Source organism: Aptenodytes forsteri, unplaced genomic scaffold, assembly GCF_000699145.1.
Source record: "Aptenodytes forsteri isolate BGI_AS27 unplaced genomic scaffold, ASM69914v1 Scaffold181, whole genome shotgun sequence".
Taxonomy (NCBI): domain Eukaryota; kingdom Metazoa; phylum Chordata; class Aves; order Sphenisciformes; family Spheniscidae; genus Aptenodytes; species Aptenodytes forsteri.
The window spans coordinates 394,756-403,946 of record NW_008795702.1 but is presented as its reverse complement, the minus strand read 5'-3'; positions in this window follow the sequence as shown (position 1 = coordinate 403,946).

Genomic DNA, 9,191 nt, shown 5'->3' with positions numbered 1-9,191 from the left:
AGCACTTCTAAGGTAGTTACCACTATCAGAGAAATACCATTTTGCTATCAGAAACTGCATCTTCAATACCTTGACTATAAGCAAGCTGTTTTGCCCATATAAAAGCACCTACGGGAAAAGATGTGTTTGCAGTAGCAACAAGAAGTCCTCACAGCAGCCACCATCTGAAGGCCTGTATGTGTTGCAGGAGCTCCTCGTGCCTCGTGGGTAAGATTTCCTCTTAGCTTTCAGCTGCACTCAGAATTGGGGACATTAACCGCTGGTTTGGCAGAGCAAGGAGAAACTCCATATCCCCACAGGACTTTTGAAGGACTTTTGCTTTAGGTCCTCAGCTGACCTACGGGAACAACTCACATGCCTGAAGAACAGCAAACGCTGAGCTCTTTCAAATATGTAGCCCTGAATGTTGCTAAATGGTAGAAAATGAACTGTAGTCTAAAGACACAGCTCGTACAACTCTTTTCTTAAATAAGATTAATCAGAGTGAATTAAACAGTCTCTGGCAGCATCTGACTACTGAAGAATGGATCAAACACAAGCCACATTAACCTTGACCCCCTCCACTCCTGCAGCAACAAAGTCAGACTTCAGTATTAATTGAATGAAGTAGATTAATATAACATGTCCTTATATAACACTCTTTTTAAATAAGGTGGGAAACGAATAACTCCAAAGTAAATAATTACACTAAATTCCATTTTGACATGGTAATCGCAATCAGCTAATTGGTCAAGAAATGGAATTAACTTTCTGAAGGCTGGGCATGCAGAACTTAACTGTGTTTGCTGTTCATTACATTAGAAGTTATGGGAATAACTAGTCTAGTAGACTGCACTATTTGTGGTCACTTAATGTGACTCTAACAATTTGGCATTTCTTTAGGACCATATCCTTTTATATGTCAGAAGCCACACTGATTCTGAAAATAGGTGTTGCACTTGTAATTCAAGACAGGAAGAAAAAATCTTGTATCTGGCCAAACTTGATGCAAATCTGACACGTTCTTTAGCAATAATAGGAGACAAATTTATCTGCTCACATTTATCATAAGCAAAAGTAAGCACAATTGTTTTGGACTGTATGCCACTGTAAATGTGAGAGCTGTTTTCCAAAAACTGAGCAGGACTACGAAGTTAGATGGTGGTCTCTTTTAACTGGCCAGTCTTTGAAGTGGAGCTGGCCAGGAATTTTTGGAGCCTTTTAGAAGGAAGAGGGTGGGGTTTTGTGCTTTTTTGTTTTGTTGTGGGGTTTTTTTAGCTTTTATTTAAAAATTGCTGGGAAAAATGTTTTGAAAATTTTAAAAGGTATAACCTTCTTGCTATTTTTTTTCTCCCTTGGACAAGTAAAATAGTTTTAAAGTGTTTTCAAAAGTTTGAAAACTAAATTAAGCTTCCTCCAACCAAACCTTTCAACTAATCCAAGCCACTTCTTATATCAAATATTTTCAAGGTAATAAACAAATATTAAAGATTTCAACCTGTGGTTTGGCTTGGCAAAAGGAAAATATTTTCAGAGGAGAGGAAAGCATTCTCGCTCCCAGATTTACTTTGAAGTCTCTTCTCCCTATCTTGATTCAAAAAATATGCACTAGTGTAAGCAGAATTTAAAACACACTCATAAGAGGAAAAGCAATAGTGGATCTTTAATATGTGAAGGCACCCAAGCATCTGTCAGCCCTTTCACCACCGAACCCAACAGTTCTTGGAGGACCCACGGTCATTGTGGCTGAGATCGACAAAGACGCTCTACTGTTAGCAAACAGACACGTGGCACAAAATTCAACTATAGAAAAGGATATGAGTGAGCGTAACTCCTCCAGAAGGAAAGCTGCTAGCCTTTTGTTTAGAAGTGTTACAGTGCTCTATCAATTTTTCCTAATAAAGGAAAATTAATTTAAGAACTGGTTCTCCCCTTCAGCTATTTTTACTGGAAAAGCATGCTTCTTTCTAAAATGAAATAACATTAATCTTGGGCTAACAACTAACCACACCAAAAGAGTGCAACTGATCATAACGTTGTACTGAAATTCACTGAAATGGGGTAAGCAGAATTTAAAACACACTCATAAGAGGAAAAGCAATAGTGGATCTTTAATATGTGAAGGCACCCAAGCATCTGTCAGCCCTTTCACCACCGAACCCAACAGTTCTTGGAGGACCCACGGTCATTGTGGCTGAGATCGACAAAGACGCTCTACTGTTAGCAAACAGACACGTGGCACAAAATTCAACTATAGAAAAGGATATGAGTGAGCGTAACTCCTCCAGAAGGAAAGCTGCTAGCCTTGAAGTGTGAAGTGTTACAGTGCTCTATCAATTTTTCCGGAAAATTAATTTAAGAACTGGTTCTCCCCTTCAGCTATTTTTACTGGAAAAGCATGCTTCTTTCTAAAATGAAATAACATTAATCTTGGGCTAACAACTAACCACACCAAAAGAGTGCAACTGATCATAACGTTGTACTGAAATTCACTGAAATGGGTTTAGCTCCAGTGACACCCCAGGCAGCAAGTTGGTTTTGTTCATTTTTTAATTCAGGAAGGTCATTGTTACAAGGTGACTGTTACAGGGTTATTTCATAGTGTTACACTGTGGAATGACTACAAGAAGACATTATCCTGCTATTGCATTTATATTGACATTTTACTAACTCAGTTGTCATTTAATTGTTGTTATGTTTTTTATTTTGGTTAGTATGATTTTTTAAAATAACTTTCCTGTAGAGATTTCTTGTACAAGCTTCTTTGCTGGCTGTTTATGTGTATTGGCTCACTAGCAAAGCAGAATCAATTCCATATTTCTGGGGATTTTTTAGTTAAACATTTTTCTTCTGTGCTGTGTGCTTGCACAGTGCATGTTCTAACTACTGCTTTTTTGACTGGAGGGAAGTTTGTCTTGCTCCAGGTCTTTAATAGTGGCCTCAAAGCATAATTTACTTGTAATCTGCCTCTTGATATCAGAATCTAATTATATTTTCTTGGGAAAATATTGTAATTATTCAAGTATAATTAAAAAATCAGATAATGAATGTCACCTAAAATAAAAGATGGTCCTGAAATTCTCACTTACACTATAGTGATGCTTCAGAAACAGATATAATGCTTTCATTATGTAGTGTTTCTTTGTTATAGTGAGCAGAGTTATAAAATCGTAAGCTTCGTAACTGCAGCCTTTCATCCTGACTGTAAGTAAACTGGCAATGCATCATAGAATATGTAAATTGGGCTCAGGCAAATGAACAATGACAGATAAAAATGCTCATATAACCCTAAAACATCCTTCAGTTTTTACAATTGGGTGTCTTTGGGAAAAAAATGTATTGTAGATTATACATACCTTTAACTTTATAATTAAAAAAAAATAGCATCTACAAATTATATGGATAGTGATTAAGGAGAGTACAGAATAGCATTTTAATCTCCTCCTACACCTTGAAGCCCCCTGCCTCTCTAGCAGAGAGATGAATTTTGATTGCCTGACAACTGTAACCATGTGAAGGTTCATCACAAAGGGAAGGAGAAGAGCTCTGGAAAGCCTTGATAAACACTGAGCTGGTAGGCCTATCTGACTGCTTCTAGCTGTCCTTATAATTACATAGCGGATATTATTCGAGGACACAAAGGTTTAAAAGCTGCTGGTAATTTGTCAGCTGCATGCACTAAACTTCCAGCAAAATACCCTTGTCTGCCTTCTAATTTTTCACCCCGTTCAGAAACTTCTATGCATTACACTTTATTTCTGAAAATGTCTTCAATAGCGAATGTTTTTCTTCTCTTAAACAAAAATTACTGAGCACATGGTACACAAATGTTTCTATATGCATATATAGCCGTATCTTAACCTGTGCACCAAATTCTACTTTTTGCCGGGCAATGTAAGCGTTCTGCAAGTGCGTGACTGTGTGGCTCAAATGTGACAGCGCCTGTCACATCCAGCTGAAGCAGCCATAAGTTGGCTCTGATAGCGTGAACAGAGATGCTGCAAGTAGAGCAGACGCCTTTTCTGACTTGGCAAAGGAATTGTGGGTCAATGGGACGGAAAGGCGTGTGACAGAGCTGCGTTGTGGAAAGATGCAGGAGATGGCTCTCTCCAGCAACACAGTTCTGTTTCATACGTAATTCAAGAAGGTGTTTATGTCCAGGCATAAATAAACTGGTTGCATTGTGCCATACCCTAAACGAGCTAGGCTGGATAACAGATGCAGGGCATTTAGCTCATATGGAACTTGGTGTTAACGTAGCTGGACTGTTTATAATATTAAAGAAGTTTTTAAACTTGGTAATTTGAAACAAGCTAGCTAGCTCCATACCTCTTCCTCGTGTCATCAAAAGCAATGCATTCCTTAAGACCTTGGAGGGCCACGACTAAGTGCTAACCTGAACAAGAATGGACCTTGGCACGCTCAGTGCCTCGTTTCTTCAGCTCCAAACAATCCATACAGTAAACTAGTCAACCCCTCAGTACATCAGTCTAATACTATGTCAAACATGCTCTCAAGTTTCAAAGCGATAGGAGTTGAAAACTTTCTATATTCTTGCAAGAGTACTAGATAAAAGACCTGGGATCTTAGGTATAAATCAGTACAAAGCCTTCACTTGAGGCCTTTCATGGCAGAACTCCTAACTTCATGTTCTCTATAAACCTGAAGAGATAGAATGACCTTCAGGTTCCTACTATGACAGAGAATATATATTAAAAGATTAGCATTTTTATGCAAAATGCAACTACTTTTCATACAGGTACAAAACTATGAATGCCTATGGAAAGGATGGAGAGAGAGAGACCAGAACGGCTCTTACTCATACGCTGTGGCCCAACAAACAGCGCCAGGTCTGACCATAATAAAACCCCAATTACCTAGCCCTAGGGGAGGATAGCTGGCATTTCCCTCTACCCGATGATTTAATTGGGTCTGTCAGCCAGGGATAATTGGTTTCTGGTTGACTGAAAAAAGTGACAGTGACATCAGCTCTCTGCTACCCTTCATTATGGAAATTCTTGTTGTATCGTAATAGGGCCTCAGCACACAGGGCGCTCTGGCAGCTTTTACAGGTCTCTGGTCGTGGTGCAGTGGAAATGCAGCAATGTAAGACACAGAGAAGCCTTTTCAAGCTGTTTACCCCATACATTTTCATAATATGAGGACTTTTGAGAGCCAAGATTATTTCTGTACAGGAAAGTCTGGTTTTGCTTGTTTTACTGGAAATTTGATAATATTGTTGCAGTCATGACGGTCTAAGGCTATAAACAAGGCACAGTTTATTGGGAGAGGCAATACCTTTTATTAATAAAGCTGATATGGCTGGAAAAATAAAGATGATTTTGGGCACGTGAAGCCTTCCTGAGGTCATGTGCCCAAAGTTGGTCTGGTTTTAGTTCAGATGGTCACATACACCATCTGAACTAATAACACAGATTACGTTTCTCCCCAGTTCTTGCCTTGCTTATAGGAAAATACCTCTTTGATGCTAGTAGATTATTACTGCAAAACGTTTAACTTGTTCTGTTGAAAGCATGGTCCAAAACAACAGAAAATTGATGTAAATCCTCGTTTCTTCTTTGCACAGCTTCAGGCAGGGGGTACAGATTTAATTTACAGTGATTTTGTAACACTGCTTGAGACTTACATCAGCAGAGGGGATGACCAGCTATTTCCTCCGCTGTTATTTTCTTTCATTCAGCTTTCCTCTCACTCTCCCTCCTTTCCCCTGGGCTGCCAAGCACTAGCAGATCAGGTGGAGCAGGCACAGATGACAGCACAACAAGCACTGGCAAGAACGTACACGGGCAATTTCTCTCTACCCAAGGACTTCTTCAGCTGGTATATTTTTCCCCTGCAAAGGGAACATAGCGCATCTATAAATCTACCTGTAGAGCAAGCCTAGTACTGAGTTCAGACTGGACAGACTTAACAAAACTTCTGTATTATTGTGACAGCGGTGAGTTTCTTGTTCCTGGCCCCTGCTAATTTCACCTTGGGGCTGCACTGGAATTGCGTTCCAGGAGGAAATCTGCTTTGTGGGGTCTGCAGCCGTACAGCTCTCTGCAACTTCCACGCTGCACTAATCCCCCAGAAAAAGACGGCAACAGCCAAGATCATTGTTATTCAGTCCACACCCGCCAACAGCACACTCAAGAGAACACAGCCCCAGCAGAGGTACGGTGCCCGCCCTTCCCTGCATTAAGCTTCCCAGATGGAGTGAGGCAGGCTGATACAGTAAGAGTGGATCTGACCTCCTTCTCTACACATTTCACTTGCTGCACTTTAGAGAGGAGACAAGAAGAGAAGCCTGATCAACAGGATTCACATGCCAAACATCCATAATAGTATGACAAGTCTCCAGTTGATTAGTGCCCCAGAGAGACCTGAATTGAGAGACTGGGGTGGTCTTTTCACGGCCTATTTGAAAGAATTTCTTGGCAATGGTTCCAGCAATGGACTTTATTCAGCACTGTTGGCTAGAAAACTTGTTGGAGTCTTTAGACAATCTTATAACCCTTTCACTTCACGGCCTAATTTAAAACATTTGTGTGTATGTGGTGACTGGCAATAAAATACAGAAAAATCTCAGACTAGAGGAAGTATAGGCTTTGTGGGTTCCTCCCTAGGACCCACCCATCACTGACACATCTGGGATACAAAAAGTATGAATGACAGCGTGGGTCATCTTTCAGCAGTGTCATACACCGTGAACCCATGGCAAATTAGCTCTATAATTCCTAGAGAAATAGACATTTACCTTAGATAAACAGCATGGCCAAAGTGAAAGCGGCTGTTTAGAAGGGGATGTGAATGTTTATGCTACTAGATTTACAACTGGGTACTTACAGTGAACAGCTGTTAAAGAATATATTGAAAAAAAATTGGAATTACTCAGCCAGGTCTTTGCTATTTTTATGTAACTTTATTTCTGTTTGGCTGGCAGCTAACCAGCTTAACATCAGAGTTGATTCCCTATCTGCTTATTGTTTAAATTGTATTTGATTCAAATATCTGTCACTTCTAGTTTCACTATATCTCAGAAGTGAAGATTTTTGAGCTGGAAAACAAGTATTTCAAGATGAAACCATCTCCTCCAACACCAAACCAAACCTTCTTGCACAAAGCTACTTAATTGCCAACATTTCAAGAATATTTATTTGATAAATGTACTATTTTCTTGGACAAATCTAAACAGCTACATTTGCAAATTATGTACAGTCTTACATAGGTGAGCAAGTGCTTATTCTTTGATTGATGCTGTCTCTAATTAACGTAAAAGTCAGCTTTTTTATCTATGTGACAGATATTCTATTAACCAGCAAGAAAATTTAGCATGAATAAGCATTGGAACAAAAAGGATTAATATAGTTAAATTTTGCCTGTAGCACTTTTAACTATAGAAGAATTAATGCTGAAAGAACCGTAATGACCTGAGAGTTCAAGGACATTTTGTTTCCAGAGCATAATTATTGTAGCAATGCCAGCCATGGTAATGGATCACTTAGCATTGTGCAATTTTTTCTTTGAACTAAATCCTTCATGTAACATAAAACAGCAAAAGAGAAAAAGCGTTACCTAGGCCTGTGCCAAGTCAAAATGCCTGCTGAACCTGTAGACTCTGGCAATTAGGATAGATGTAGATGCTTTGTAGACTGCCAAGAACCCATACAGTACTCAACACTGTAAATAATATCAGCAACAAATGAATAAAAAATCAGGTACTTATCTAGAGAAAAAAAACCAAAACCCAACGACACAGAAGAAATAAATGGCACGGTCAAAGACGTTGAATTTACTTCTTAAAGTGCAATGGGGAGAAAATTATGACTGGGCCAACGTCCATGCTGTAAGGCAGAGGTGAAGCTTCTGCTTTCTTTGTGGGAAGACTGGATGCCAACTTTGAGTTCTGCCGATGGAAGTAATTATGCCCAGAATATTTTTGTTTGTCCATAATTCTTCGCTCATTTACATCTAAGGACAGGCACTACGTTTTTAAATGGGAATAAATGGCTTCTACTAGCAATTCAACTTTCTGCATTTGAACCATCTCCCAAGTATCTGCAGAAATATAAAATCTCAGAAAAAAAAATTAGGTATGTTGAGTATCTGCATGAATTTTTCCATGCCAGGGAACAGGTATGGAAAATTCTGGTCCTTGGCAATCTAGTCATTACAGACTGAAAAACACCTGAATCCCACTACAGTACAGTGGTAACTAAGCAAGTCACAGGCCTGTTCCACGGAACAGTTTCCTAGCTTGGTTACACTCACTGGCAAAATAGTTCTCATCAAGGTTGCATTTTCCTTCTGTATTTCACTCACGAAAACTCATAAAGCACATAGGTTTTCACTTCCAACCTGAAGATATTTGCTGTGGAAACAGCAAGACCCAAGAAGCCAGATACCTGGCCAAATGATGTTTTTATGAACTTGGTATTCAGATGAGTGAAATGTAAGGCTCAGCTTAAAAATTATGGTGCGTTGCTCTCAAAACTTTTTCCATCCAAAATCAAAATAACAGCAAAACTTATTTTTACTGTTTATGTACCGCTTAATTATGACTATAGAAATGATAGTCGGGCAACCACAAGCAACATCCTAAAAGAGCAGCTGCCCCAAAGGTAAGTAGATTTTTGCCTTCAGCACAAGAAAAACACAGTAATGTTGATTGCTCTATTATTACTTATTGATGCCATCGTTTCACCTCAGAATAACTGAAAGAACTGATACTATTTAAAATATTTGAAATATTAAAATATAATTTGATTTTAATGTACTATTACAGTGAAAATATGAAGCTAAATAATTAGAGATCAATTAAAATGCAAGAGGGCTGTGAGTACAGACAGTGTAGCAAGAGTCGGGAGCCAACAAGTGCTTTGAACATTTTCAGTATTTTTATTGAAAAACGCAACACCTGAAAGTCACACAGTGTTTTTTATACTAAGTGACAATCAGTGTCAATTCACAAATCACACTCGTAAATACAGAACACACACCGTGGAATAAAGTTTAATTCTGCATTAACATAATACTTCTTCTTTAAAGTTCTCAGAAAAACAAACTCATTTTCAGGGCCATGTTGTCACTAGCAATTAGTACCCTTATATATAATTAACAGAAAATACTAAAAATATAAGAATATACGTAAAGATGTATTACTTATATATAATATACATAATTAACAGATATTAAAAATATAATTAACA